The 7,500-nt window shown below is 40.8% G+C and overlaps 1 protein-coding gene across 1 annotated transcript in view; it reads right to left on the reverse strand.

Moving 5' to 3' along the window:
- The window catches only part of LOC113806387 (ankyrin repeat domain-containing protein 50), a 36,286-nt gene that overhangs the window by 25,694 nt on the left and 3,092 nt on the right, over positions 1 to 7,500 (reverse strand). The window lies entirely within an intron of this gene.

Below are 7,500 nucleotides of genomic sequence, written 5' to 3' on the forward strand. Positions count from 1 at the left end.
TCATTTATTTGCGTGTGGAGAGAGAGGGTGGCAAGGAGGGAAGGGGAGGGGGAGAGGGAGAGGGAGGGAGGGAGGGAGGGAGGGAGGGAGGGAGGGAGGGAGGGAGGGAGAGAGAGAGAGAGAGAGAGAGAGAGAGAGAGAGAGAGAGAGGGAGAGGGAGAGGGAGGGGGAGGGGGAGAGGGAGAGGGAGAGGGAGAGGGAGGTGGAGGGGGAGGGGGAGAGGGAGAGGGAGAGGGAGAGGGAGGGGGAGAGGGAGAGAGGGGGAGAGGGAGGGGAGAGGGAGAGGGAAGGGGAGAGGGAGGGGGGAGAGGGAGAGGGAGAGGGAGAGGGAGAGGGAAAGGGAGAGGGAGAGGGAGGGAGAGGGAGAGGGAGAGGGAGAGAGAGAGAGAGATAGATAGATAGATAGATAGATAGATAGATAGATAGATAGATAGATAGATAGAGAGAGAGAGAGAGAGAGAGAGAGAGAGAGAGAGAGAAATGTAAGAGAAAATAAGAGAGAGAGAAGAGGGGGGGGGAGAAAGAGAGAGTGAGAGAGTGAGAGAGAGAGAAATGAAAGAGAAAATATGAGAGAGAGAGAGAGAGAGAGAGAGAGAGAGAGAGAGAGAGAGAGAGAGAGAGAGAGAGAGAGAGAGAGAGAGAGAGAGAAATGAAGAGAAAATATGAGAGAGAGACAGAGAGAGAGAGAGAGAGAGAGAGAGAGAGAGAGAGAGAGAGAGACAGTGAAAGAGAGAGAGGAGGGAAAAGAAAAGACTAGGGTAGAGAAAAAGAGAAGAGAAGAAGTGGGAGGAAGAGCGAGAGCGAATGAAATTCAGAGAGACAGAAACAGAGGAAGAGAGAGAGAGAGCTAGAGAAAGAGAAGTAAATTATGTCCTTATTACGAAAATAGATATACAAGGTTGCATCAGTAGAAATGATATTGAAAAAATATTAACATTCACCATTCGTACTTACAAAACATTAGCATCAAGTATTCTCAACGTAAAAACAAACAAAAAAAAATAAACAAAACAAACAAACAAACAAAAAAACTGCACCCAAGTAAATGTACAAGTTAACCGCAATTCCGTTTTCCTCTCAACTTTTTTTTGTAAGTTTGTAAATTATTGTTGTTGTCATATATATATTTTTTTTATTGGTACAACAGGTGCAAAAAAAAAATGGACGCAAAAACACAGCCAGGGTCTGCTTTCACATTCCAGCTCATATCTTTTTTTTTAGCACAGTGCAAAAAAAAACTGAAGGTAATCCTCTACTACTTTTTAATTCACTTTTTTTTTAAACCGCCATTCGCAAAATCTCATAGCGGACAAATATATCTTTTACTGAAATAATAAAAGAAAAAAAAATCCTTTTTCGTATAAAGAACAACCAAAAAAAATCAGGTATTTTACCCGTCATCCTCAAAGAATTTAAATAAGTCTATTAACTTTTTGTTCTTCTTTTTTCTGATTGTCTTATACCTTTTTTTTACGTTCCTCGTAGCTGCCGCGGCACACGTACTCACAACCAGATCAAGGCCAGCTGATACGAGACTTTTTTCAGAGTCACATAATCCGATGGACTTATATGTCTAAGGCCAAGTATAACTTTGGTGTCTGACGGTTTGTGTCATGCGAAAATACGTGCGAATTATGTATTATTATATGCGAATTATATATTATGTATTATTGTATATAATTACGAATTATGTATTGTTATATGCGAATTATAAATTATGCATTATTATATACGAATTATATATTATGTATTATTATATATAATTATGAATTATGTATTTGCAATAATTCGTGTATATAATTATGTTTATATATGATATGTATAATACATATAATTCGTATATATGATTATGTTTATATATAATATGTATAATACATATAATTCGTATATATAATTATGTTTATATATGATATGTGTAATACATATAATTCGTATATACAATTTCGTATTACTATATATACGTATAACAGTATTTTATGAATCATATTACAGATATACGTTATATGAACTTATATTGCATAAATACAACATAACGACTTCTCATGTTATAGATTCACAACAACAAATGATTTTCTACACATGGAATTATTTGTCAAACAATAGAAAACTTCCACTAACGATGATATATGGATAGAAAATAATTATTTCATAAGGCACAAAATTAGAGCAAAGTTGAGAGGAATTAAAAAAACGAGAGAAATTTGCATGTGGACTTATAAAAAGAACAATATGTGGATATGCATAAAGAACAATATGTGGATATGCATAAAGAACAATATGTGGATATGTATAATGAACAATATGTGGATATGCATAAAGAACAATATGTGGATATGCATAAAAGATATGTGGATATACAGCAAGAATAGTATGTGGATATGGACACAAAAGCACACGGTGTGGACACATAATATGTTCATGAACAAAAAGTGATATGAGGATATACGTTAAAGTTGATTTATGAACTGGCACAAAACTTGATACATAAAAGAATTCATAAAGAGCATAAATATGACCTAAGATATGTATAAAGGAAAAAATGTGGATGTACAAGTTTTGTTTTTTTATTCAGGAAATTTAGGATGTGAATAAGCATAAAACTTGTTATGTGGAAGTCAAGAAAATATATTTGTGATTATCAACAATAATTATCAGGTGAACACACACACACAAATTAATATATGGACATACACAAGACCTGACACGCGAATACACATACACAAGACCTGACACGCGAATACACATACACAAGACCTGACACGCGAATACACATACACAAGACCTGACACGCGAATACACATACACAAGACCTGGCACGCGAATACACATACACAAGACCTGACACGCGAATACACATACACAAGACCTGACACGCGAATACACATACACAAGACCTGACACACGCGAATACACATACACAAGACCTGACACGTGAATACACATACACAAGACCTGACACGCGAATACACATACACAAGACCTGACACGCGAATACACATACACAAGACCTGGCACGCGAATACACATACACAAGACCTGACACGCGAATGCACATACACAAGACCTGACACGCGAATGCACATACACAAGACCTGACACGCGAATACACATACACAAGACCTGACACGCGAATACACATACACAAGACCTGACACGCGAATACACATACACAAGACCTGACACGCAAACACACATACACAAGACCTGACACACGAACACACATACACAAGACCTGACACACGAATACACATACACAAGACGTGAAACGCGAATACACATACACAAGACCTGACACGCGAATACACATACACAAGACCTGACACACGAATACACATACACCAGTCCATACACGCGAATACACATACACCAGTCCATACACGCGAATACACATACACAAGACCTGACACACGAATACACATACACAAGACCTGACACGCGAATACACATACACAAGACCTGACACACGAACACACATACACAAGACCTGACACGCAAACACACATACACAAGACCTGACACACGAACACACATACACAAGACCTGACACGCGAATACACATACACAAGACCTGACACGCGAATACACATACACAAGACCTGACACGCGAATAACAAATACACAAGACCTGACACGTGAATACACATACACAAGACCTGACACACACGAATACACATACACAAGACCTGACACACGAATACACATACACAAGACCTGACACACACGAATACACATACACAAGACCTGACACACGAACACGCATACACAAGACCTGACACGCGAATACACATACACAAGACCTGACACGCGAATACCCATACACAAGACCTGACACGCGAATACACATACACAAGACCTGACACGCGAACACACATACACAAGACCTGACACGCGAATACACATACACAAGACCTGACACGCGAATACACATACACAAGACCTGACACGCGAATACACATACACAAGACCTGACACGCAAACACACATACACAAGACCTGACACACGAACACACATACACAAGACCTGACACACGAATACACATACACAAGACGTGAAACGCGAATACACATACACAAGACCTGACAACACAAGACCTGACACACGAATACACATACACAAGACGTGAAACGCGAATACACATACACAAGACCTGACACGCGAATACACATACACAAGACCTGACACACGAATACACATACACCAGTCCATACACGCGAATACACATACACAAGACCTGACACACGAACACACATACACAAGACCTGACACACGAATACACATACACAAGACGTGAAACGCGAATACACATACACAAGACCTGACACGCGAATACACATACACAAGACCTGACACACGAATACACATACACAAGACCTGACACACGAACACACATACACAAGACCTGACACACGAATACACATACACAAGACCTGACACGCGAATAACACATACGCAAGACCTGACACACGAACACACATACACAAGACCTGACACGCAAATACACATACACAAGACCTGACACACGCGAATACACATACACAAGACCTGACACGCGAATACACATACACAAGACCTGACACACGCGAATACACATACACAAGACCTGACACGCGAATACACATACACAAGACCTGACACGCGAATACACATACACAAGACCTGACACACGCGAATACACATACACAAGACCTGACACACGAATACACATACACAAGACCTGACACGCGAACACACATACACAAGACCTGACACGCGAATACACATACACAAGACCTGACACGCGAATACACATACACAAGACCTGACACGCGAATACACATACACAAGACCTGACACGCGAATACACATACACAAGACCTGACACGCGAACACACATACACAAGACCTGACACGCGAATACACATACACAAGACCTGACACGCGAATACACATACACAAGACCTGACACGCGAATACACATACACAAGACCTGACACGCGAATACACATACACCAGTCCATACACGCGAATACACATACACAAGACCTGACACGCGAATACACATACACAAGACCTGACACGCGAATACACATACACAAGACCTGACACGCGAATACACATACACAAGACCTGACACGCGAATACACATACACAAGACCTGACACGCGAATACACATACGCAAGACCTGACACGCGAATACACATACACAAGACCTGACACGCGAATACACATACACAAGACCTGACACGCGAACACACATACACAAGACCTGACACACGAACACACATACACAAGACCTGACACACGCGAATACACATACACAAGACCTGACACGCGAATACACATACACAAGACCTGACATGCGAATACACATACACAAGACCTGACACGCGAATACACATACACAAGACCTGACACGCGAATAACACATACACAAGACCTGACACACGAACACACATACACAAGACCTGACACGCAAACACACATACACAAGACCTGACACACGAACACACATACACAAGACCTGACACGCGAATACACATACACAAGACCTGACACGCGAATACACATACACAAGACCTGACACACGCGAATACACATACACAAGACCTGACACACGAATACACATACACAAGACCTGACACACACGAATACACATACACAAGACCTGACACACGAACACGCATACACAAGACCTGACACGCGAATACACATACACAAGACCTGACACGCGAATACACATACACAAGACCTGACACACGCGAATACACATACACAAGACCTGACACACGAATACACATACACAAGACCTGACACACACGAATACACATACACAAGACCTGACACACGAACACGCATACACAAGACCTGACACGCGAATACACATACACAAGACCTGACACGCGAATACCCATACACAAGACCTGACACGCGAATACACATACACAAGACCTGACACGCGAACACACATACACAAGACCTGACACGCGAATACACATACACAAGACCTGACACGCGAATACCCATACACAAGACCTGACACGCGAATACACATACACAAGACCTGACACGCGAATACACATACACAAGACCTGACACGCGAACACACATACACAAGACCTGACACGCGAATACACATACACAAGACCTGACACGCGAATACCCATACACAAGACCTGACACGCGAATACACATACACAAGACCTGACACGCGAACACACATACACCAGTCCATACACGCGAACACACATACACAAGACCTGACACGCGAATACACATACACAAGACCTGACACGCAAACACACATACACAAAACCTGACACGCGAATACACATACACAAGACCTGACACACGAATACACATACACAAGACCTGACACGCGAATACACATACGCAAGACCTGACACGCGAATACACATACACAAGACCTGACACGCGAATACACATACACAAGACCTGACACGCGAACACACATACACAAGACCTGACACACGAACACACATACACAAGACCTGACACACGCGAATACACATACACAAGACCTGACACGCGAATACACATACACAAGACCTGACATGCGAATACACATACACAAGACCTGACACGCGAATACACATACACAAGACCTGACACGCGAATAACACATACACAAGACCTGACACGCGAACACACATACACAAGACCTGACACGCGAATACACATACACAAGACCTGACACGCAAATACACATACACAAGACCTGACACGCGAATACACATACACCAGTCCATACACCAGAACCACCACGTGCGGAGATAGAGGTCAACCAAAACCCCATTTTTATGACACAATTAAGAAAACTTATATAACCCGCCTTATGTTCTCATTCTCATCCGTGCCAGATCCCGATGCAACACCTTGTCCATAACTTGCAACTGGAATCCATTGAACTCTGCAACACCGTCTCCTACTGCCATTTAACATAATGATTTAGATTTCAAGAAAGAGAGAAAAAAAAAGAAAAAAGAATAATGATTTAGATTTCAAGAGAAAAAAAAGAAAAAAGAAGAAAGAAATGTAAAACAGGAATAGGAAATATCAAGAGCCACTGTGACATGCACGAATATTAATCACCTTGATATGAGTTTAATGATTTCAATTGAAAGTTGGTGTTATGTCACCGGCTGATTGAACGCGCTTCGGTTCAGTCGTTTTGCAGAATTGGTTGAAATTGGTGATGATGATGATGATGATGATGATAATGATAATGAAATAATAGATAATGATGATAATAATGATGAAATAATAATGATATTGAAATAATAATGATAATGATGATAATGATGATGATAATGATATTGAAATGATAGATAATGATGATAATAATGATAATGATGATGATAATGATGACAATAATGATGAAATAATAATGATAATGATGATGATAATGATGATAATGATGGTAATAATGATATTGAAATAATAATGATAATGGTGATAATAATGATGAAATAATAATGACAATGATGTTAATGATGATAAT

The sequence above is a fragment of the Penaeus vannamei genome, chromosome 42, assembly GCF_042767895.1.
Source record: "Penaeus vannamei isolate JL-2024 chromosome 42, ASM4276789v1, whole genome shotgun sequence".
Classification (NCBI taxonomy): domain Eukaryota; kingdom Metazoa; phylum Arthropoda; class Malacostraca; order Decapoda; family Penaeidae; genus Penaeus; species Penaeus vannamei.